General features: G+C 35.5%; 1 long non-coding RNA gene across 5 annotated transcripts in view; it reads left to right on the top strand.

The window, feature by feature from the left end:
* The window catches only part of LOC143663535 (uncharacterized), a 550,609-nt gene that overhangs the window by 406,766 nt on the left and 119,107 nt on the right, over positions 1-24,736 (top strand). The window lies entirely within an intron of this gene.

The raw sequence follows: 24,736 nt of genomic DNA on the forward strand, positions 1-24,736 counted from the left end.
CTCTGTGACAGGTCCAGACTGATGTACAAGCTGTTCTGCCACTTGGACCTTATGATCCAGCAGATCCAATATTGCTGGAAGTGCCAGTGGCAAATAGAGATGCCGTTTGGTGCCTTTGGCAGGTCCCTATAGGAGAATCACAATGCAGACCCTTAGGATTTTGGAGCAAAGCCTTATGATCTGATGTAGATAATTACTCTCCTTTTGAGAAACAACTTTTGACCTGCTACTGGGCCTTAGTAGAGAATAAATGCTTCACCTAGGGCCACCAAGTTATCATGAGACCTGTATTGCCTATCATGAGCTTGGTGTTGTCTGACCCACCATGCCATAAAGTTGGGTATGCACAACAGCACTCTGTCATAAAATGGAAATGGTATATCCAAGATATGGCCAGAGCACGTCCTGAAGGCACAAGTATGTTACATGAGAAAGTTGCCCAAATGCCTATGGTCTCCACTGCTACCACATTACCTTCTTTTTTCCAGACCAGAGCTATGGCCTCTTGGAGAGTCCCTTACAGTGAATTGACTTAAGAAGAGAAAACTTGGTTTTACAGATGGTTCAGCATGATATGCAGGTACCACCTGAAAGTGGACACTGCAGCACTACAACCCCTTTCTGGGGTATCCTTGAAGGACGGTGGTGAGGGAAATCCTCCCAGTAGGCAGAACTTCAAGCAGTGTATTTGGTTGTTCCTTTTGCTTGGAAGGAGAACTTGCCAGACGTGTGATTGTATAATGACTCATGGCTGTTGCTAATGGTTTTGCTGGATGGTCAGAGACTTGACCATAATTGGAAAATTGGTGACAAAGATGTCTGTGGAAGAGGTATGTGGATAGACCTTTCTGAGTGGGCTAAAAACATGGAGCTATTTGTGTCCCATGTGAATGCACACCAGAGAGTGACTTCAGCAGAGGAAATTTAATAATCAAGTGGATAAGATGATCCATTCTGTGGATACCAGTCAGCCTCTTTACCCAGCAACTCCTGTCATTGCCAAATGGGCTCATGAACAAACTGGTCATGGTGGTAGGGATGGAGGTAATGCATGGGCTCAGCTACATGGACTTCCACTCACCAAGGCTGACCTGATTGACTACAGCCACTACTGATTGCCCAATCTGCCAGCAGCAGAGACCCACACTCAGCCCCCAATATGGCACCATTCCCTGAGGTGACCAGCCAGCAGCTACATGGTGGCAGGTTGATACATTAGACTACTCCCTTCATGGAAGTGGCAGTGATTTGTTCTAACTGTAATAGGCACATACTCTGGATATGGCTTTGATTTCCCTGCACACAATGCTTCTGTCAAAACTACCATATCCTGTGTTTAAAATCAATGGAAAACTGCAACAACCCAATCCCTGCAGGGCTACCAAAGGCTCTGAAACTTCAGGAATGAAGGTTTGGGTCACCCCACCAAGCAAAGAACTATGAGGACAGCTGAAGTGCTTGCTGAGGGTAAAGGGAACATGGAATGGGTAGTAGAAGAAGGTAGTAAGAAATATGAACTAAGGCCACATGATCCATTACAGAAACGAGGACTGTGATGCTGTTTTGTTTATGTTATACTATTTAAGTTGTAAGATATCAAGTTTAAGAATGAATATTACCCAATTACTTACACCCTATTCTAGAGAGATTTTATGTGTTTCTGGTTATATGCAGGACAGTTGAGTATTGGTAAGTGAGAAAAAATGAATGTGTCTTTTACTGTTTACTATTTAGAAATTAGATATGGTTTAAGGTGATAAGTATAGCTGTGAAGTTGCCAAGGGGTGGACTGTCATGGTCAGGTTCATATGTCAACGTGGCAAGGTGGTGGTACCTGTTCATCTGGTTGGGCAAGTGCTGGCCTGTCTGCTGCTATGAGGACATTTCATAGAATTAAATCATGCACCCGATCATGTTGGCTACATCCACAGATGATTCCATTTGTAATCAGCCAAAGGGAGTGTTTTCTTGAATGAGTGATGCTTAATCTAATCACTAGAAGCCTTTTAAGGAGGATTCAGAAGAGACAGGCTCTCTTACTGCTTTGGCCAGGGACCCTATCCTGTGTTGTTCATCCAGACCCTCCATTGGATCGTCAGCTTCACAGCCTGCCCTGAGGATTTTGGACTTTGAACTCTACGTTCCCACAGTCACATAAGACACTTTTATAAATTTTACACTTACTAATATTTCCTTTTGATTCTGTTTCTCTATAAAACTCTAACTCTAATACAATGATTTTTCAGCATCAATTGAGATGACCATATGATTTTTCCCTTTTGATTTGTTAATGTGCTGTATTACTTTAATTGATTTCTTGTGTTGAAGCATTCTTGCATTCCTGGTATAAATCCCTCTTGGTTGGGGTATATAATTCTCTTAATGTGTTATTGGATTCAATGTGCTGGTATTTTGTTGAGAATTTTTACATCTATGTTCATTAGGGAGATTGATCTGCAGTTTTCCTTTCTATAGCAACTTTATCTGGTTTTGATGTTAGCTTCATAAAACAAGTTAGGCAGTGTTCCTTTTCCCTCAATGATTTTGGAAAACATTTGAGCAGCAGCAGTAATGCTGTTAGTTATTTTGATACAATTCCCCTGTTTAAACATCTTGCCCTGTGCTTTTCTTTGTAGGAAGTTATTAATTAATTAATCTATTTATTTATTCATTTATTTTTGCATGGGTAGTCACCGGAAATCGAACCCAGGTCTCCGGCATGGTAGGTGAGAACTCTGCCTACTGTAGGAAGATTTCTGATGACAAATTGAATCTGTTTACTTGTGCTTGGTTTGTTGAAATATTCTATTTCTTCCTGAGTCTGTGTAACTTATTCATGTGTTTCCAGGGAATGTGTCCTTTTCATCTACGTTACATAGTTTTTTGGTGTATAGTTGTTTATCATATTCTCTTATAATATTTTTTCAATTTTTTCAGGTTCTTTTGTAATGACTCCCTTCTCATTTCTTATATTGCTTATTTACATTCTCTCTCTCTTTTACTTTGTCAGCCTTGCTAATATTCCATTGATTTTATTGATTCTTTCTATTGTTATTTTTTCTCCCATTCGTTTAACTCTCCTTTAATCTTTATTTCTCTTTTTCTGTTTGCTTTGGGTTTAGTTTGTTGTTCTTCTTCAAATTCCTCCAGGTAAGCAGTTACGTCCTCATTTTTTTTTGCTCTTAATTCTATTTTAATATAGATGTTTAGGGGAATAAATTTCCCTTTCTGCACAGTTTTTTTCGCATCCTATAATTTCTGATATGTTATAGCTTTGTTTTCATTGCTCTACAGATAGCTACTGATTTCTCTAGGAATTTCTTCTTTGAGTCACTGGTTCTTTAAGAGGTTGATATTTAGTCTCCATATATTTCTGAATGTTCTGTTCTTTGGTGGTTATTGATTTCCAGCTTCAATCCATTGTGATCAAAGAAAGTGCTTTGAACAATTTCAACATTTTAAAATTTATAAAGACCTGTTTTGTGCCCCGGCATATAATCTATCCTGAGAATAGTCCATGAACACTAGAGAAGTATGTATGTCCTGGTGTTATGGGATCTAATGAGCTATATATGTCTGTTAAGTGTAATTCATTTATCAAATTATGTAAGTACTCTTCCTTGCTGATTCTCTCTCTGGTTATTCTGTCTATAGAGGGGAGTGGTATATTGAAGTTGCCTACTGTTATTGTTAAAATGTCTATCGCTCCTTTCAGTTTTGCCAGTGTTTTTCTCATGTACTTTGAAGCTCCTTGATTGAGATCATAAACATTTATTATTGTAATTTCTTCTTGGAGAATTGTCCATTTTATCATTGTATAGTGTCCTTCTTTGTCTCTTATGTTGTCTTTACATTCAAAGTCTATTTTGTCTGATATTAATATGGGTACCCCTGCTTTCATTTGATTATAGCATGCATGGGACATCTTTTTCCATCTTTTCATTTTCAATCTATTTGTATCCTTGTGTCTAAAATGAGTCTCATGTAAGTAGCATATAGCTGGATTATATTTCTTAATTCATTGTGTCAGTCTTTATCTTTTAACTGGTATGTTTAGTCTATTAACATTTGAAGATATTACTGTAAAAGCATTTTTGAATGCACCATTTTATCCTTTGCATTTTGTCAGATCTATATATTCCTTTCTCTTTTTATCCTTTAAGTTATCCTTACTGGTACTCCTCAATTCTGTGCCCTCCTCCAGACCTTCCTCTCCTGTCTTTTTTTTTTTTTTTCAACAAACAGAACTCCCTTTAGTGTTTCTTGTAGATCTAGTCTCTTATTGACAAATTCTCTCAGCATTTGTTTGTCTGTGAAAATTTTAAATTTCTCCCTCAGTTTTGAAGGACAATTTGGGTGTATACAGAATTCTTGGTTGGAAATCTTTATCTTTCAGGGTCTTAAATATATCATACCACTCACCACCATAATGCCAGTTGAGTAGTTTGGACTCAGTCTTCTGTGGTTTCCTTTGTATGTAGTAGATTGTTTTTCTCTTACTGCTTTCAGGCTTTTCTGCTTCTCTTCAACATTTGGCAGACTGATTAGTATGTGTCTTGGCAAAGGCCTATTTGAATTTATTCTATTTGGAGTTTGTTGGGCTTCTTTGATTTGCGTATTTGTATCCTTTATAAGGGTTGGGAAATTTTCTGTCATTATATCCTCATGTAATCTTCCTAGCCCTTTACTCCTTTCTTCTCCTTCTGGGACACTGATGATTCTCATATTTGTGTACTTTGTTTTGTCTATCATTTCCCTGAGGTCCAATTCAAGGTTTTCCATCTTTTTTGCCATTTGCTCTTTTGTGTGTTCAAACTTAGTTGTCCTGTCCTCTAGTTCATGTATTTTTTCTTCCGCCTCTTCAAATATGTTATGTGCCTCTAGTACATTTTTTGTTTGGTCTTTATTTGTGTGCTTCTTTCATCTCTGTGATACGTGCTATTTTTAAAATTTATTCTTTCAAATTCTTTCTTATGCTCTTCTAGTATCTTCTTGATCTCCTGTACGTCATTAGCTATCCACTTCATTTTATTTAGTACAGCTACATGAACATCTTTGATTAGTTGTTCCAAAGTCTTTGTTTCCTCTGTTGTCTTAATTTGGTAATTAGGCTGGGTTACATCTGTCTGCATCTTGATATGCATAATGATATTCTCTTACCTTTGAACCATGTAAATATCTTGATAGGCTTACTTTGGAAGTTGATTTCCTTCAGTAGTCTAAAGCTTTGTATTTGTGGGATGGATATGGAGCAGGATGTGGGGTGTGGGGCATGGCACAGCAGTGCCGTGACTAACAGCTATAGGCATGGGTCGGGGATGTTATGCTGGTGTCTGCGAGCATGGGGTGCAGGGCACAGGGTTGTGGTGGTACAATACAGAGGCCATGGGGGTGGGATGAAACACAGGCAGAGCTTGGAGTGCAGAAGCATGGTGCAGCATGGGGGACCTAGAGGTAGGGCATGACGGGAGGTAGATGGGGGTTGTGTGGATGTGCGGGCACTGGAGCATGGTCACGGTGTGGGTGGGTGTGTGGAACATGGGAGTCATAGGCATCATAGTGTGGGGTATGGGGCACACAGGTTAAGGCACTCGAGAGGAGGGCATGGGTGTGTCTTTGTGCAGGGGGAGGTGTCCAGGTGGGCCAGGATGCAAATGTATATGTGTGCATGTATGTAGGGTTGGGGCACAGTTTACAGGGTTTGTGGAATGTGGATCAGTGTCAGTTGATGGGTGGGTCGGGCATTGGTACCGGTTTGCAGGTGAGGGGTTCTGGTAGCAGGGATGCACATCTGTGCAGGGTGGGGGCTACGTAGCACAAATGCACATGAAAGCACCTGCCAGTTGTGGAAGCAGTGTGATGGTGCCAGGAATGGGGTGGTGGAACAAGGGTGTACACATGCACAGGGCAGGAGGTGTGGTATAGGGGTCAAGAGATTGGTGTATGGCTGGGTAGGTGCCCAGCAGGGAGGATGTGGCTGTGTGTATGTGTGGGTCTGGGGGTCGGGGCCCTGGTGTGTGCTGTGCAGAAGTCAGGGTCAGTGGGCTGAGGTTGTGCTTGTGTGGGCCATGGTGAGTGTGTCAGGATGTGTAAGCCAGAACCTGCCCAGAGTGGGTGGTATACACCTGTACACAGATCTAGGGGAGCCAACCATGGATGTTAAGGGTGTATAGAGCTCACAGGGTGGGATTGTGTGACTGTATGGGCTGGGGCAGGTATGATCTGGTCATGAAAGTAAGCAACCACAGCCTGGATATGCCGGCAAATCCCTGCAGGGGGTAGGGAAGGGGCGGTGAGGTCAAAGGATAGGGCACCAGTGGCTGTGTCTTTGAAACTGTGGGGTGAGAGTGTGCTTGATGGGAGTAGTGGGTCTGGCTGGAGCAGGTGTGCACAGTGTGCACAGGGCAGAGACAAACGGGGGGATGAGGGATAGGGATAGGGCACCAGTGGCTGTGTCTTCGAAACTGTGGGGTGAGAGTGTGCTTGATGGGAGTAGTGGGTCTGGCTGGAGCAGGTGTGCACAGTGTGCACAGGGCAGAGACAAACGGGGGGATGAGGGGATTAGGGTGGGGCTGACGGGAGTCAGGGCAAGGACCCTTGGAACACAGTTGTGGAGGGTGGGTGAAGGGGTTCAGTTGCGTGGGGTGTTGCTGGGGGTGGGGTAGTCGCAGCAGGGGTGGTCCATGTGAGGGTAGCACTTTGGGCTTGGTTTACTTCCTAATCCTTGTCTCCCATCCCTGCACTTCTAAGGGCTCTGAGCCTCCATTTGGAAAGGGGCATATTAGACTCTTTGCGCTAGCTGGAAAATCTCCAGTTCTCTCCATCTCAATTCTTCAGCTTTTAGAACCAGGGCCTCCCTATGTGGTGTAGAAAACCCTCCCAGTTCACTTATACCCTGGAATTGCCATCCCAGTCACCTTCCCATCGCTTCTCTGGCCGTTCCTTGGAGCAGGGGTGACCTTGACCTATCCTATTCTGCCATCCTCCCAGCACCTTCTCTGAGGCTTTTGAATTTCCTAGTTTCTCTACCTGGATTATTTTTTCCTCACACCATTCACCTTTCTGATTTTTATTTATTTTCTAGGTCTCAATTCAATTGTTGCTTTCTCAACAGCACAGTCGTTAATGATTTATAATGCATAACACTATGTAAGTAGTTATTTTTTGAATGAATATCTGCTTAATATTTGTCTCTTCTGTGCACTTTATGAAAGCAGTGGTCATATCTACTTATTTTATAGCTATATCCTCAAGTTCTAGCATATAGTAGACTTTCAATAAGTATTTCTGAAATAAATAACATAATCCCTTGAGCCGTATGGTCCTTACAAGAAAAGACGAATATTAATGTGATCCTTGCAACGCTGTTTTTTCTATTGGAGGTAGTTTGAGTACAATATCTGCCACATAGTAGTGTTTAAAAATTATAACTATTAGTAATAAATTATATAAGATACAGTGCACTTTTAATTAGACTATTTTTATTCTGTTGCAGTCACACAAAGGGGTGACACAAATGAGTCACAAATACAGACATAACTACTACACCATAATATAAATTTGAAATATTTTATTGAGGAAAAATTTTAATCAGTGAAGTGGCAGAATGCACATGATCTTCTGAAGCTGTGCTTTATCCTGAAGACGAATGCTCAGGAAGGACAAAACCAGACTGGACGTACCATGGAGCGGGCTTTAGTGGGAAAGTCTCCACATACAGATGGGATTCAGGGATAATCTAGACAATCACGCAACAGTGAAAGCTTTTGATGAGGAAAATAGTTTTGTTAAAAATGGGGAGTTTTCAAAGCCCAGGGGCCAGGGTAAATATCTTCTTCTACTCAATTATATCAGTTCTGCTGAGTGACACTTTGCTTAGCTACCAAAGAGGAGAAAATTAGCCACCAGTGCCATGCAGACTTTTATCTCTTCAATGGGAAATTATTTGTGTTCTCTGTATGTGAGTTCCTGGATTACTAGTTATGGTATCAGACAGACCTCCAGTGCTTCCCCTTCATGTCAACTTTTGTGGTCACATAGAATTTTTTCTCCAAATAACTGGTTATCAACTTTATTTTGTTTTGTTCTTAATCCCCAATACCAAATGCCTTAATTGGCTTCACAGAAGTACTCAACAAATGCTTAATTAAACAATTGTTGATCATTCAGGGAGGCAATAAGGTATAAAAGTAGCATTTTGCGGGGAACTACACATTTTCTAACTGTTTGACCATGAAAAACATCAGCTATGCATTTTCCATCTGTTTGGCCTCCTTTTAAAATCACTGTCTCATTGAGCCTATTTATCTATGATTGTGATAATAGCACCCAATTCTCAAGGCTGACAGAGAATTAAGTAGAAAACTAGAATTTTAAAAATGCTTAACTAAATGTCTGGCATATAAGTAAAAATAAGTGGAAGCTGGAAGCTTTGCCCTTATCGTGATAGTGGACTGAAATATTTCAGTGATCTATCTCACCACAGGACTTTGAACAACAAGCAGGAATTGGAAGAAATAGCTTTCTTAAAGACCCAGAAAACAGTTGAAAGAACTGTAGTAGCAGAGTGAGTACTGAATTAGAAAAATACAAAAAGGCATCTTAAAAGCAGTAGGTTCTCATGGCACCCGGGCTGACCTCGTCCCCATCCCTCACTGGCTTGTCACAGATTCAGCTGTGCTCCAAGGGCGGATCTCTGGTTCTGGAGGGAGCAGAGTAACCTCTCTATATAATGGGGACATGTATATCTGGCCTAATCTGTCTGATGGTGGCTGAGGGACTCACTTCCTAGAAACTTCCCTTTGACTAGAAGGCAGCTCACTGGGCTGTCCTCAGAACACTGTGAGAGAGCAATAAAGTTGTGCTGCCTGAGGCAAGGGATTGCTGGCTAGAGAACATACAGTGCAGTGTCCAAGAACATGAGAGAGCTGTCTCCTAGGGAAGAGAGGACATTTGAAACAGCGTAAGTAGGGGAATTCCTAGGGCTACATGTGCATACCCAAGATAAGAGTCAAGTGTAGAAAGGATCAGGGAGGCCCCTGCATTTTGGCCTGAACTAGTCTCCAAACTCACTATATGCTATTTTAACTTCCTAAACTGTTCAAGCAAATACATCAAATATGTTGGCTTAAACAATGGGAATTTATTAGGTAATGGTTTTGAGGATAAAAGAAAGTCCAAATAGAGGTTCTTTTCCCAAAGATTGGTGTTCTGGTGTTGATTGCCGTGGATCCTTGTCTGCTCTGTCATGTGGTAAGGTTCATAGCAGCTCCTCTTGGTCTCACCCTTACTTTCTGAATTCCATGGATGCCTTTTGGGGAGCTTCTTGACTTTTAAGTGTTCTCTCTTTCTCTTTAAATCTGATTCTCTTATAAAGGGCACCAGTAATAGGATTAAGACCTATCTAGATTAAGGTGGAACACACCTTAACTGAAGTGACCTCACCAAAGTCTTAATTACAATGGGTTCAACCTTTAGGAATGGATTAGATTTAAGAACGTGTTTTTATGGAGTACATATAGCTCTAAACAACTACATATGGAACTTCCTGAAGGTGATAACTAATAAAGGCAAATATGAAAGAATTGGGAAAAATGTTTTCTTTTCCACTTGCTTTTCCTTTGTCAGCCTCTGACATTCAAGGAAAGCTTTGTCATAACACTAGATGAATACAAACTTAAGGAACAGGTATCTCAGAATCTAACCTCCAGTGATAACATATTAATATATCAAAATATCCCAATTTTAACCAAAGGTTACAACACATACAAAGAAACAGCAAGTGTTGCCCCAGGAAAACAAGATCAAAGCATGAGAATCTATCAATTAAGAGAACCAGACCTGGGACACACCAAAGACTTTAAAAGATAAGTTTTAAATAGGCTCAAAGAGGTAAAGGAAAATGCAGGCAGAAAACTAAAGGAAATAAAGAAATGATAGATGAACATAAACAGAGATGGAAATTATAAAAAAGAACCAAACAGAGCTGAAGGTCACAGTTAGAGAAATAAAAAAATTGTAGAGGGTTCGGCAACAGATTGGAGCTGACCAAAGAAAGAAGCAAAGAATTTGAAGATAAGACAATTGATATCATCCAGTCTGAGAAGCAGAAATATGAAAGAATGAAGGAAAGTTAACAGATCCTGAGGAATCTGTGGCACACATCTAGCATGGTAATATACACATTGTGAGAGTTTCAGAAGAAGAAAGAAAAGGCCACGGAGAATATTCAAAGAAATAATGGTGAAAACTTACCAAATTTAATGAAAACCATTAATGGTCATATCCAAAACAGAACTCAGACAGACTAAACGAAGAGTCTCAGACCATACCATGTTATGCTCAAACTGTCAAATACCAAAAATAAAGGGAGAATTCTGAAATGACAAGAGAGAATCAACATGTCATTTACAGGGGAGGCTCAATAAGATTAAGTGCTGACTTCTCCTGAGAAACACGGATGTAAGGAGGCAGTGAAATGATATAATTAAAGCCTGAAAGAAGAAAAAAAAAAAAGCCACTTGAGAATTCTTTATCTTGGAAAACAGTCTTTCAAAACTGAGAGAAATATTAAGATGTCCCCACATAAACAAAAGTTGAGAGAGTTCATCAGTACTAGACCAGTCCTACAACAGATGCTGAGGAGAATTCAGCGGATTGAAAGGAAAAGGCAATAGACAGTAGCTCAAAACTGCATGAAGAAATAAAGATCTTCAGTGAGAGTAAAAACATGGGTAAATATAAATGCCAATAACCCTGTATTTCTGCTTTGTAAGTCCTTTTTTTACTCCGTACAGGACTGAAAAGGGAAATGAATTAAAAAAAATGCTAAACGGTTTGCATCTCATAATGTATAAATTCAAAATGGGTACAAGGATTGCATAAAGGTGAGGGACGAGAAGCGCAGGAACATAGTTTGTATATGCTATTAAAGTTAAATTTGTATAAAAATAAATGAGATTGTTATAGATTTAGGATGTTAAATTTAAGCCCCAATGTAACTTAAAAGCAAATATGGGAGAATATGCAAGTTCGTAAATAGGAATTAAAGTACAGGTTACTAGGAGTGGGAATCTGGGAGAATGGGGAGTTAATGTGTTATGAGTATAGGGTTTCTTTTTGGGGAGAAGGGAAAGTTTTAGCAATGGGGGGTGGGGAGCATACCACAATACTGTGAATGTGATTAATCCCTTTGAACAATATGCCTGGGAATGGTTGAGATGGAAAAGTGTAAATTGTATGTATATTTTCACCATTAAAAACGTGATGAAAGAGCAGCTATAGAGACAATGACAATTAAATGCAATATATGATCCTGGACAGGATCTGATGAGAGTGGGGAGAAGAGAAAGAGACTTTATCAGGTTGGAGCATGTGAAAACAAAAAGCAAAGCAAAAGAAATATAGACTGTAACCTAATTTGACACAGTATTAAAATTGGTGGATCTTGGTATGTGGCGGGTGGTGTATGTTGGGGTTCCCTGTGTGGGGTCTGTCTAATTTTTGTAATATCTTTTAAGTTTTAAAATATTTCACAATAAAACATTAAAAATAAATGAAAATATTCACTATTAGTATTCACTTTACTGCTACTAATTATTATTCATTAATGTAATTGAGAGGTCTGATTGTAGAGTTTGAAAGATTAGAGAGACATTACGTAGCCTAGATAAACGGATACTGAGAATATCAGTGTGAAAGAGGTCTGTATTGGACGGGAAAATAATGAAGAGAGAGAGCTCAGACACAGACAAGGTGCCTTGGAATTGACCTTAGCAATTAGTACTTATACAGAGCCTGTACACTTTGAAAATATGTGGCTAAAATAAATGTGCTATCTATTTAATAAGGCAGTAATGTCTCTTCTCAGCCTTAATGCCAAGTTAGCTCTGGTGGAAAAGATTATAGTAATCGAATAATGACCTTTAGTTCTCATTTTTATCAATTTAATACACAAATTCTTATAATATTTCTCATACTGTTTTACCAATTTACTTCTCTATTGGATGGAAAAAAACACATTTATTACTATTGCACAATTTATTAAAAATGCAGCCACTCAATTTCTTTCCCTAGCACTAGTTTATACTATAGGTAAAGCAGTTCAAACAGACTTGAAAGTTTTCCAGCTTTATGATATTTTTTTTTACCATTAGCAGTTAATTCCAGAGTGGGTTAATTGAATACCATAATGTCTGACATTTAGCACACAGAAAATAAGGATGTATTTGTGTCAGTATTCCTTTGTTCTGTATTTATGGTGGTGAAAATCATGGTTTCTGTATTTAATCACCCTGAGTTTAAAGCTCAGGGATATCAGATACTAATAAGTGCTGTTAAGCAATATATTTGATCTCATCTTAAACTTCATTTTACGTATTCATAAATAGGAATGATAAAAGTACATACATCATTTGTCTGGAGTGAGAATTAAATTAGATAATGCATGTAATTTGCCTAGTACTCAGAACATAAATTATTTTTGGCAATATGAATATTATTATAGTAATGATCTAAAAAGTCACCATATGTATCACTTGGCTGAAGATAATCCTTTCAAGTAAATTCAACTCATATCCTCTACTTTCAGAAAAATAAAGTGAAACTTAAAGAGGTTATCCTTCTGGTGATTTGGAGGTAGCAAAATTAAGACTTAACCAAGTATAAAAATCAAGATTCCATGCTTTGAATACCAATTAATCCCAGGTGTGTGTTCCTTGCTTTATTTATGTGAAACATTAACTCCATCATTGACAAATCCGATTGTGGAAATAATAAAAGAGAGGAATGCATTATTAATTTAGGTCCATTATACCAACTTTCATTAAGCATTAGAATGAAAAGATGAATAACATAAAACCATGATCACAAAAATTTCAGCCTATTGCGGATAACTGAAACTTGTGAGATGTAATGATAAGCACGAAATGCATACATCAGTCAAAATTGTTAAATGGGAACAAGATGTTCATTCTGTTAGGGCTGGGATAGTTGGTAGGATTGAGCTCAAGGTACCCAAAGAAGAGCTGTAGAAAAGATGATGCTAAAGCAGTATTTTAAAGGATGGGCAGTTTCTTACATGAGGGCTCATTCAAGTTGTTGAGAAAAATTGCAAAGAGATGGAGGTGGAAGGAGCCTTGTGTTTTGATAACAATAAGAAGTACAGCAACATTAGAATAGAAAAATAAATTTGGTAAGAGTGGTAAGATGGAGTGGTAGAAAATGAGACTAGAAAGACAATCAAGGGCCAAAACATGAAAGAGGCTTTGCAGAAACACAAGGAAGATTCCTGAAAGATTGTAAGTATTTCCAGTAGAAAAGGTAGAACATTTTATTCTCTCTGCTTTGGAAATTTTCAAGCATTGGAGAAAATCTGAATCATCGTCTCTGGACACTTGGTCTCTGACATGGGGAAATTCCAGAAGCATCAGGTTAGAGATAATTGAGTCTCAGGCTCAGAAGGTCTGTCTCTTTGATTTGCCACCTAAGGATAATCTACCTTGTTTTATCTCTTGAGTGTCATTTGGGGAATTATTGGAGCAATGCCACACATATGGATGCTGGTGACAGAGAAATACCCAACCTGTGAGCCAGCACTCATAAGATAGAGTTAAATGAAGGTTTTTATGATCTCATTTGTAGCTAGTACAATCTTGGGAGGTTGTGAATTCCCTCTTAGGGCCAAATTTAATAGAAGTTATCTAATTAAAAACCCTCTAAATAATACTTGTTTTAGCGATTTCTTTAGTCTAATTGAATGTATGCCATTTACTTTTCAAGGACTTTTAACTACTGTCCCAACTGAGACTTTTAAAAACAGCTGTTATTGTGACAGTCTGGTAAGAGATCGAGCATATTTCAGTGTATTGAGCAAATCAAACATGTAGGGCATTTAAAAAATAAAGACTTATACTATACAGATACCAATTATCATACAGTATTTCATAGCAGCAGTTGAGACTAGGCAAAGTAGACTCAGAGGTCTAATCACTGGGGATTTGGGATTCTAAAGAGACCCTTTTGGATCATAAAAGTTCCGGTTTTACACCTCAGAGGATTTCAGGCATACATATGCTCTTTCACACCACTTAGTTAGGAGGATTCAGCTATTTCAAAAGACTGGAAACTAAAGCTCTTACTCTGTCTCTGTAGTTTTGTTTTGTTTTCCTTTACTACTTATTTTCCATATAAAAACTGCTTGGAACACTGAACTCATTTATTATTTTTTTTAAAATCACTTTCCTGTAACATTTCCTTCTATGATATTTAAAGGAATTTTATGCCTTCCAAAGTGATTTTCCAATGCATTTTTAAATCATAACTGAATGGCTTTTACAAGGGTTATGTTTGCCCTACTTTTTGTGAATAACTACATAATGCTATTCTCATTTCAGCAAGAACAGTTATTTTTGGCATCCAAAATTCCATGTCAAAAATTTAAACAAAATCGTTCAGCTCACCTTCTTTTGATTATGTGTGCAATATTAAGCATGGAGTGGCTTCAATCTAATAGTTAGGATTCATTTATCCTTACTTAATTCTGCCAAGAATGTCTCTGAAAATACTTCGGTTCTTCAGAACATCTGTGCTTTACATTTACTTTGTTCAAAAGGAGAATACTTTCACGGCACTGAGGTGGGATTTGGTGACCCTAACTGGGTGACCACGTTTATGATTAGAGGCTGTCCCTATCTGCCTTCATCTTTCTGACCATTTCCTTTGTCTTCTAGAGCCTGATCTTACATTCTACATTTTCTGTCCTCTTAATCTCCTTCTCTTACTAGATTATTGTTAGATAACTAGTACTGGAATTCTTCTGCTTAATAGACTTTTTTTTATGTTATTGTTAATTTTATTGATAATTCAAATTCTAAAAAGGAATTACTGCTGCCAACAAGTTGGAGCACTTATTCAAGATGGACAGCTCAAAGCATTATTATGTTACTACACATTAGGGACCATGAGATTCACCAGTGCAACTCTTGAGAAAACAGAGCCCCTGGAGATAAATGTGAATTGGAGTCAAGCAGAGGTAGAGACAAATTTGCACCTTCTCTTCTTATAATATGGAGGCTAACTCTGACATGTGGTCATTACATAGATGGGAGCATCTAAATCCAAACCAACCTTAATGTGGAGAGAAAATAGCCTCTATAGCAGATATCGAGACAGGATATGGGGAGATTGGAGAATTCTGAGATCCTTTTAAGGGCTTGCAAGGTCAAGCAATTTTCATAATAATATTAAGATGTTATTTTCATTTGTTAATTCTCATTTTTTCATGAGCGCAAAGTGGATTTTTCAGTGGCTAAATGGGCATCTGAAAGCACAGCAAATTAAACCCAGAAACAGATTTGAGAATCCAGCTGCTTTCTATTAAGTCAGATATTAAAAAGATTTTTAAAAAGAGAAAATAATACCACTCTTTTTATAATTGTTTTTGGATAATACACTTATTTCCTAAAAATGGGATCTTTATGGTAATAAGTAATAAGTGTTTTTGATTGTTAATAAGATGACACGTATATATTTTTTCATTTTAAATTTTAAATGAAGTAAATACCTTCAATCTATAACCCACATAGGTTTCTTTGTGGTTCCTGGGAAGCTTTTAGAGGATAAAGCAATGCTAAAAACAAAAAGTTGGAAAACCCCTTACATTAAATCACACTGTGAAATTTTATACCTGGTATTATATTGAGTTATACAATTATCTTTTCTTATAGTGCAGGGAGACATCATGAGATTGAAATTGTTATGGTTATATAAACCGTATTACTTCCATGTTTCCATTGGAACTCGAGGAGTTACTTTAATGTGAATATTTCTTTTTAAATCTGGACAAAATAGAATGGTTAAAATTTTTTTCATAGTTATATTCTCATTGATTTCTGGTATATGATAAAAGTGAATTTTTGGTAAAAAATAGAGCACTAATTAGGAAACCAATTTTAATAATTTTATTTACTTACAATGTGCTTTTAATGTAATTTTTCTAAAGGATAAATTGATTTTTTGTAGATGTCAATGTTTATATTTTCTGATTGGAAGCAAAATTAACATCCACTAGAGTAAAACCAAATGTTGTATGATCAACCACAGTGATTTATTTCCTTTAAATTTTCAGACATTTTCTGTATCAAATGTGTTAATGTATTATTTGTGCTAAAAATCATACTGAATTTTTAAAAGTTAAGAATTTCTCTAATTTTTCTAGAATACTTAGCATCTATGTTAAACTAGAATTCCTGTTACATAAAATTCACCTCTTTTTCCAAACTTTTTTTAATTGAAGTATAGTTTATGTACAGATAAGGCACGAATCCTAAGTGAGCAGCTCAGATCAAGGCATAGAATATTTCCAAGAAGCTTCCACTTGAACAATTTTAGGGTAAACACCCTCACATAAATAACTGTTACTCTAAAAATCATAGATGAGCTTTGTCAGAATAAGAACTGACAGATGTGTTTTTTGTTGTTAGATTTCTTTTGCTCAATGTTATGTAGGTGAGGCTCATCCATGTTGTTGTACGTAACAGTAGTTATTTTTATCATAACATTGTTACAATATGAGTATATCACAATGTATTTATCCATTCTACTAATGGACATTTGATTTATCCCAAGTTTTATGTTATTACAAATAAAGCTGCTAAGAACATACTTTTTTATGGCAATTAGTAGACAAATTCATTTTTCTTGGCTTTAAATACTTGAGTAGAATTCCTTAGTGATATGATAGATACAGTAGAACTAGCAAACTATTTCACAAAGTGATTTAATCAATTTATATTTGTTCCCATCAGCAATCCAGTTGTTCCCCAGTCTTTGTGACACATGATATTATCTTGCATTAAAGTTTTACCATCCTGATTGTGTATCATTATATCTTGTAGTTATCTTAGTTAGCATTTCCATAATAAGTAAATGCTCTTGAGCACCTTGTATTGTTATTGACCATTTAAATCTCTGTTCTTTGAATTGCTTCTTCAATTGTTTTTTCTTTGTTTATCCATTGTACCTGTATATTATGTATAGAAGTTATTTGTCTATATTTATTGTAGATATCTTCTCATCTCTAGCCTCATTTTTTGCTCTTCTAATATTTCTTTTCGTGAAACAGAAATTTATATTGTAATTATATCCAATTTGCTCATATTTAGTTTGATGATTAGTGATTTTTGAGTCCTTGAGGAATCTTTACCTACCACAATATCATAAATATATTTTACTATGCTTTCCTGTAGGAGAAAAATTATTTTATATGTCACATTAGTTCTATGATCAATCTCAAATAAATTATTTGCATTTTGTGGAAGGAAATGGGACACGGTTCTTTTCTACTTAGATATGAAGTTCCTAGACACCAGTTATTTTAAAGTCCATTCCTTTCAGAATGACCTCTTTTAAATAAATCAGGTGGCAACAATGCTTGGTTTTCTTACTGGAATCTCTATTATGTTCTCTTGACCACTCGCTTTTTTATGCATTCTCAGAAATTCTGCCTATGAATTGCAGTATTAAACTAACTACATTTAATATATGCATTACATTTATCAACAGGGTTTAAATCTACCATCATCTATTGAATTTCTGTCTTTTCTTAAAGCTATTATTTTTCTTCTTTTATGTTCTTCAATATTCTCCTGGATTTAGTATTTTCAGATTTCATTTTATATCCACTATTGACTTATTAGACATGCTTCTGTTTTGATTGTTTCGTCTAGTGTTTCCACCATGTATATGTAATTTTTCATAGTCTCTTCCAAATGATATTGTATTATTTCACAAATAAATATAGGAATCAGACAATTTTCTCCCTCTGACCACTATGCTGTTATTGTTATAAATTTTGCACCTAAATCTTATCTTTAAGTTAAATTTTAAAGTTTTTTTATACTTACGTATTTTCTATTTTGATATTTTAAAATTTTTGCAGAAATCCTAGCTTCCATCTGCCTAAAAAACCTTTTACATATTTCTATATGTTGACATCAAATTCCCTCAGATTTTATTTATTTGAAAAATTATTTTGCATTATTATAGAATCATTTTATTTGTATATAGAAATCTGGTTTATAGAATCATTTTATGGGACCATGTATCATTTCATTTTCTTGTCATCTCTCTGTGTGGCAAATATCTGGTGATCCTTAGTTGTTTGTTCATATCTAAGTGTGAAACAATAAAAAAACTAATTTGGGGAATATATATATATATATATATATATATATATATATACTTTTAACTCAGGGTGTGTCTGATGGGAAATTAGGTTCCATTCAGAGAAATCATCAAATTAAAAAAAATAAAAAACATGAAAGTTTTCTCCCTTGGGGGTCTTTCAATTTCTTTCATTAAAGGCAAGCTAAATTGTTCTTTACCTAAGAGGGAGAAAATTTTCCAGAGATTTCATGAATGCAGCTGGAATTCATTGCTATGAATATATTCTTTGTTTTCAGAAACACACACACATACACATATATAACTTCATAGTTTATTGTTTGTTTGAAATCAGTTGATACTTCACTATTTGAAATATCATATTATTTATATTTTTTAGAAGTAGCATTAGAACATTCATATATATTATATTTGTATATTATTTAGAAATTATTATATGACTATTTCTTTAGGATCTTGTAATTATGCACAAAATAGAAATTTAGATAGGTGACATTTTCAAATCTTTGTGATTCAACTCCTTGTAGTCTGTTCAAATCATCATTTAAAAAAAAACAACTTATGACGTGGCTCAATTTTCATCACAAGGGTAGAAAAATCAATTTTGCTTTATTTTCTTGTTTGAATTACTAATATGCCCTTATTTCTGGGCATCTTTTCAAAACACATCTAATTTGTGATGGTAAATATAATAAAAAAATGACTTGTAATGATCTACAAATAGATTGCTAGGTTTTGTTAAGCCTCAAATACCTCACAGCATGAGTGGGACTGCAACTAGAGAGTTACCTTTTCCCTTTTTTTTCATTTTCCTGAAGAGATTTAGACATAACATAATAATCTAAAGTAGGAAGCCAGAGAGGAGGCCCTATGATTATCTGTATTCTTAATAGAGTGGAAAACTTATTTGTTGTAATTTTTAATAAAACATAAATACAGGCAGAAGATCTATTATTTTCTTTCTAAAACTTCTAAAGCTGTGATATGTTCGGTCTGCTTTGAAAATTGCAGTTCTAGGATCTAGTACCCACGGTCCTCGTTTTCGTTTGCTAAAGCTGCCAGAATGCAGTGTACCAGAAATGGGTTTGCTCTCACAATGGGGTTTTATTAGCTTACAAGTTTACAGTTCTTAGTGCATGAAAATGTCCAACTCAAGGCCTCAGCAGGATGACTCCTGGGTTCTGAGACAGGCTAATGCTCTGTCACTTCAGAAGACATGGTGGTGTCTGCTGGGCCTTCATTACCAGATTTTGTTGCTTTCAGCCTCTGGTTCCAGTGTCTTCCTTTCTGAGTTTTTGTGAGTCCTCCTTTAGCTTCTCTGGGACATTTCTCTCTAAACTTCTCTCAATTTCATCACTCAGTTTCTCTGGGGCTTCTCTGAGCTCTCTGGGTTTTTCTGTGTGTCTTTATCCATTTATAAAGCTTTCCAGTAAGGGGATTAAGACCCACCTTAAATGGGGTGGGTCACATATCAATTGCAACAGCCTAATAAAAGGTCCTACCTACAACAGGTCTGTACCCACAAGAATGGATTAAATGAACATGGCCTTTTCTGGGGGCACAAACAGCTTCAAACCACCACAATCTCATTTCATCCCTTGCCACCATCCAAATACTCTCTGTTTGCAGAAGGTATAGATGTGTCTCATTTTCTGCTGGTCCCCAAATCTCTTAATTGCAGTTTTAAAAAATATTTTACTATCAGTTATTTTGCTTTTTAATGCAATTTTACTGAGATATATTCATACACCATATAATCCACGCAACGTATAGAATCAATGGCTCACAGCATTATTATCATATAGTTGTGTTTACTATCATTTTAAAGGGTTTCCATGAGGAGGGGAAAAACGAATGGATCAACCTCCCAAAATGAGGTTAAAAACCTGAGTAATATACAATATTTATTGATTTTCTTATTTTTTTGTGAACAGATATAAGTATATTATGCCATGTTTTGATTGCATTTTGATGATCAATATAAGTGAAGATTTATTACTTAATAAAGTGATATTATTCATTAAGAATATTTCAGTCATTACTGATTTTTAAAATTTAGCTTTACAAATTGTTACCGATCATGAGTGTACTTTATATTTAATATATGTTATGTATCCCCCCAAAGTATTGCATGTAATTTTTTATTTAGACATAGCATAATAATCTAAAGTAAGAAGCCAAAGAGGAAGCCCTATGATTATCTGTATTCTTAATAGAGCGGAAAACTTATTTATTCTAATTTTTAATAAAACACACACTTCCTAAAGTTAATTAAAAATAAAATATAAACATAAGCAGAAAATCTATTATTTATATTCTTATTTTGCCAAGAATTTATGCCAGATAGCTTATTATATTTGTATTAGTGCCATCAGCCAACAAATTAAAAAAAAATAAAACACTGAAATTCTGTGGGAAATAAATCAATTGAATGATTGGCATGACATGCTATCATTAAATGTTGAGATGAATTTTATTCTCTTGTTGAGTATATATATATACATATATATATATAATCCGTATACTGGACGCATATATCTGTAAGGAAACAACAAATGAAAAATAACGGAAGAAAATACCCTCTATGGTTGTCTCTCCATTTGCCAGCGTGTGGATTTGAAGTGATATCATTGAAGAGAATAAATACTAGGCAAATAACTTTACAGTAGTTGTAAAAATGCAAATGGCAGAGAGTAAATAAACCTGCTTCTCTGTTTTTTTTCATCTTTCACTGGTTTTTTTGGGGGGAGGTCATAATTTATTGCAAAACTGCTTGTAAAATTATATGCATATCTAATTGTATTTTGTAGTATCCATGTCTCTTCTTGCTAATTGAATTGTTTTAGTATTGCATTTGCAGTATAACATAAAATGTTGCCATGTGAATAATAGTGACTAAGATACTCACTACCCATTAAAAGTAAATCTAAATAATAAATCTATATTGCTACCTATAGAATGTTCTACAAAAATGATTTGAAGCTATTTATTTATATATTTGATAATGAAGTGTTCTACTGACATGACTAACAAGTATCTTGGAAATTGTAGTTGCGCTCTGGCATCTGTTATGTTTGCCCCTCTGTCAAGTCTAAACTCTTTAAATAGTAAATCTGGACAAAGCAATCAAACAAAACCACAATAAAACTGCTAATCAAGGGTCAAAGTTGTTACCCTTCAAAACGAAAATTTTCTATTTGACTTTAAATAAATATCTTTAAATATCTGAGATTCAATTTGCTCACTGACCAAATGAGAGTTTTAAATTTGATATGCTGTCAGTTGCCTTCCAAATTGCATTCTTCTTAATTCCAATTCATAAGAAAAAGATTTAAATATAGACTTGCCCTTTCTCCCCACGGGGTAGCGCTGCTAATATAGTTTTCAAGTGCTTTTTTTTTTTCATATTCCAGAGCTGTTCTCACTGTAGCTATTGCCAACTAAAGTGTAATTTCTGACCTCTACGTAGCTTCCTGAGAGATGTATGGTGGTCAAGAGACACATATTTTATATTGAGAAAAAAATCTAGGGATTTTTTTGCCATACAATCCTTCCCTCTTTCTATTTATCAATAATAGAAAATGCACGTTTTCCACATATAAATTTAAAAGTTGTGCATTCCTCTAAGGGGATAGTCACAGCAATAGTCCAATTGCATTTTAAATATTTCAATAAATGTATAAGTCTGAAAACTTAGGAAAGAATCCATAGAAAAGATAAGTGTGTATGATCCTTTTATAATATTTTCCCTTGAACTATCTTAACCTCTTATTTCCAATAATATTGTTCTACATTTTCTCGTAGATTATACCCAACAATATATACAAAATTGTACATGGATGAAAATTGTCTACCTTATTTTCATAAAGCAAATCTTTGTTAAAGATGATGCAAATTTTGATGTTCTTTTGCAAGATTTATGAACGCTAAACTATAATGTCAAAAAAAGCTTATTGGTAGGAAAGAGCAAAAATATACAAAACAAAACCACAAACATAAAGTCAGAATAACTAAGAGAAGAAAGGTAAATTTTCTGGCATTTTATGCAATCAACAAAATGTTAATTATGGAAACAATATAGAAACCTAGAAAGATACCTTTATTACAATGATTAGTGATATAAATAATACTATACAAAATGTGTGTGCTGTGATATTTATTAGAAAAATATATGAGAATTTTGATAATAAATGAAAAGAGGACAGAAAAATTAAGCATTTGATTCTTTCAGGGGTCCACATTTTAGAAATTATTTTATCAAGTTGCAGTCAAAATTAAAATAAAAAATATTTATGCACTAAGGTACAGAAATTTTATTTACTAAAAAAATGAATATAGTGTACGATTCTCCCAAGGCTAGATATCCAGGAGATTTAGAGAGGTATGATTCAAACTTAGTTCTGCCTTACTTCCACATGTGTGCACTGTCTTTTACACCAAAAATGCCCTTGTTTTCATCCCCCCTACATCAATAATGAGAGAGTTAAAATAGTACACATGCTTATCCTACATTCTGTTCATTAAAGTTTCACATTTTAACATGCATAGCTTCTGTTAATGATAAGTAATTGAATATTTTAACTATTAAAATCAGTCCAACTTTATTTCTTGATTACCATAAAACAATTGAAATCCTGCAAAGTGATAGAGGACATTTAATTGTATAGGAAAATAGCATATTTTTCAAAACTTATAAATTAAAGTATTATAAAATTGGATTTTAAAATTATTTGGACAGGTAGACTGGTGATAATTTATAATATTGAAATTTGGTGGGGACAAATGTAAAGTTATTTATTTTTATTATATTTATTTTATTACAAAGACTCAATTTTCCTAAAATAAAATGGTATAAGTGCACATTTTCAACATGAAAAAATTCCAAGCTATTATGGTCGAATGTAAGAATAGAAGTTAACATGTATGACAAAGTGAAGCAGTTAGTTAAAGGACAGTCTAATGCAATGCTTCTCTACTGGGATTTGCAACACACCTTGCAGCTGAGGCCTTTATCAAAGAACCCTATCTTTCCCTTGGCAAGTGTGATACATTACCTAGGAATTTCATGACTTCTTAGTTGAGATTCATTTAATTGCCTTAGCAAGCCATAGTTATTGAAGAAAGCAAATAAGTTCCTTCAAGTTGATGGAAACAAAATTAAAAACAAAGCAAATATTATAACCCCTTGGGCAGAAGTGACTATATGTGGATAATATATAGAATATTATGTTCAGCTCATTCTAATGCAGACTCGTAAGATGCATTTTCAAACTGAAGGCAAAGAAAATCAGAAGTTGATAAACCATGCCATTAGGAAGAAACTGAAGGAAATTACACTCCTTGGCTTTGGAAATGAGAAGTGAGTTCAAGTATGCAATATTTTAAGTTGGGAGAGGAAATGGATTTATCCTTTGCCTCTGCAAGAGAAGAATATGAACTAGTCAACACTTTATCCATATAAGGAAGACTTCTATAATAAAAATGCAATTAAAGTAGAAAGCTTGTAAAAGTTCAACATTGTACTTCTATATGGGTCATGTGGCTCCTTTCCGGCCATCTGTCATCCACACAGAGCATCCCATCTACTTTCTAGCTCAAGTCTATGAAACCCTCAGAACCATGGCAAATAACTACACAATTCTAGGCACATGTGGGTTAGGGAAGAACTGGAGGGTGGTAAAAGTTTGAGCATAGAGAAAGTGACGACTTTCATATTTGATGGTTGTTTTATTGCATATAAGCCATGCAAAGACGTCACTCTGACGTGCAAAGAGACTGGAAAGTGACACTCCCATCTGAGTACTAAAATGCATGAAATAATCAATTTTAATTATTTTTATTTTCATCTTTTGATTATTATTTCACAACTACTAATTACTATTGCTTTACAATAGTAAATGTGCAGTGTTTCATGTATGTTTTGAATGAGCCTGGGAAATTAACCAGTAATTATAGTGCTGTTTATATGATAAAAACTATTCAGAGTTTTAAATGAGCAATTTAAAAATTGCCTTGGTGTCACTACTTTTTGTGTGAGTGTGTACATCCCCAGCAAGTGATATTATACATTTCAGAATTATATTCTGAATTGTTGCTAGGATATTACCACTAGCTTTCTGTATGTGTCAGAAAACATTGGAGTAAATCTTAGAAAAAGCAAAATGAGACTGAAATGAGGGAGCAACTAGACATGCTAGCTGAGTGTGATGCCATAAAAATGGAATGGGATAAATCATGTCTCATGAAAGCTGGCAGTTTTACAGGGATTGTCAATTTTTCAAGATATAGTACTGGATTTTTTTAGTTGTGCCAGATATGATAGCCTGATGTCAAGTCACAGCCAAGTGGAAGAATTAAAACAATTTGGATTAGGCCAGGATTTTAATCTGACAACTAAGAGTTAAATGATTTTTAAGACAGTGATGCATCACAGAAGAAACTTTTAGATGCAAAGGAAAGCAAAGGCTAGTGAACAAGTGCTAATCTTAGGAAAATTTTCAGTTTTCTACCCACTCACATTTTCCTCTTAAGACAGCTGAGTTGAGAGAGTATG

The sequence above is a fragment of the Tamandua tetradactyla genome, chromosome 19 (assembly GCF_023851605.1).
Source record: "Tamandua tetradactyla isolate mTamTet1 chromosome 19, mTamTet1.pri, whole genome shotgun sequence".
Lineage (NCBI taxonomy): Eukaryota > Metazoa > Chordata > Mammalia > Pilosa > Myrmecophagidae > Tamandua > Tamandua tetradactyla.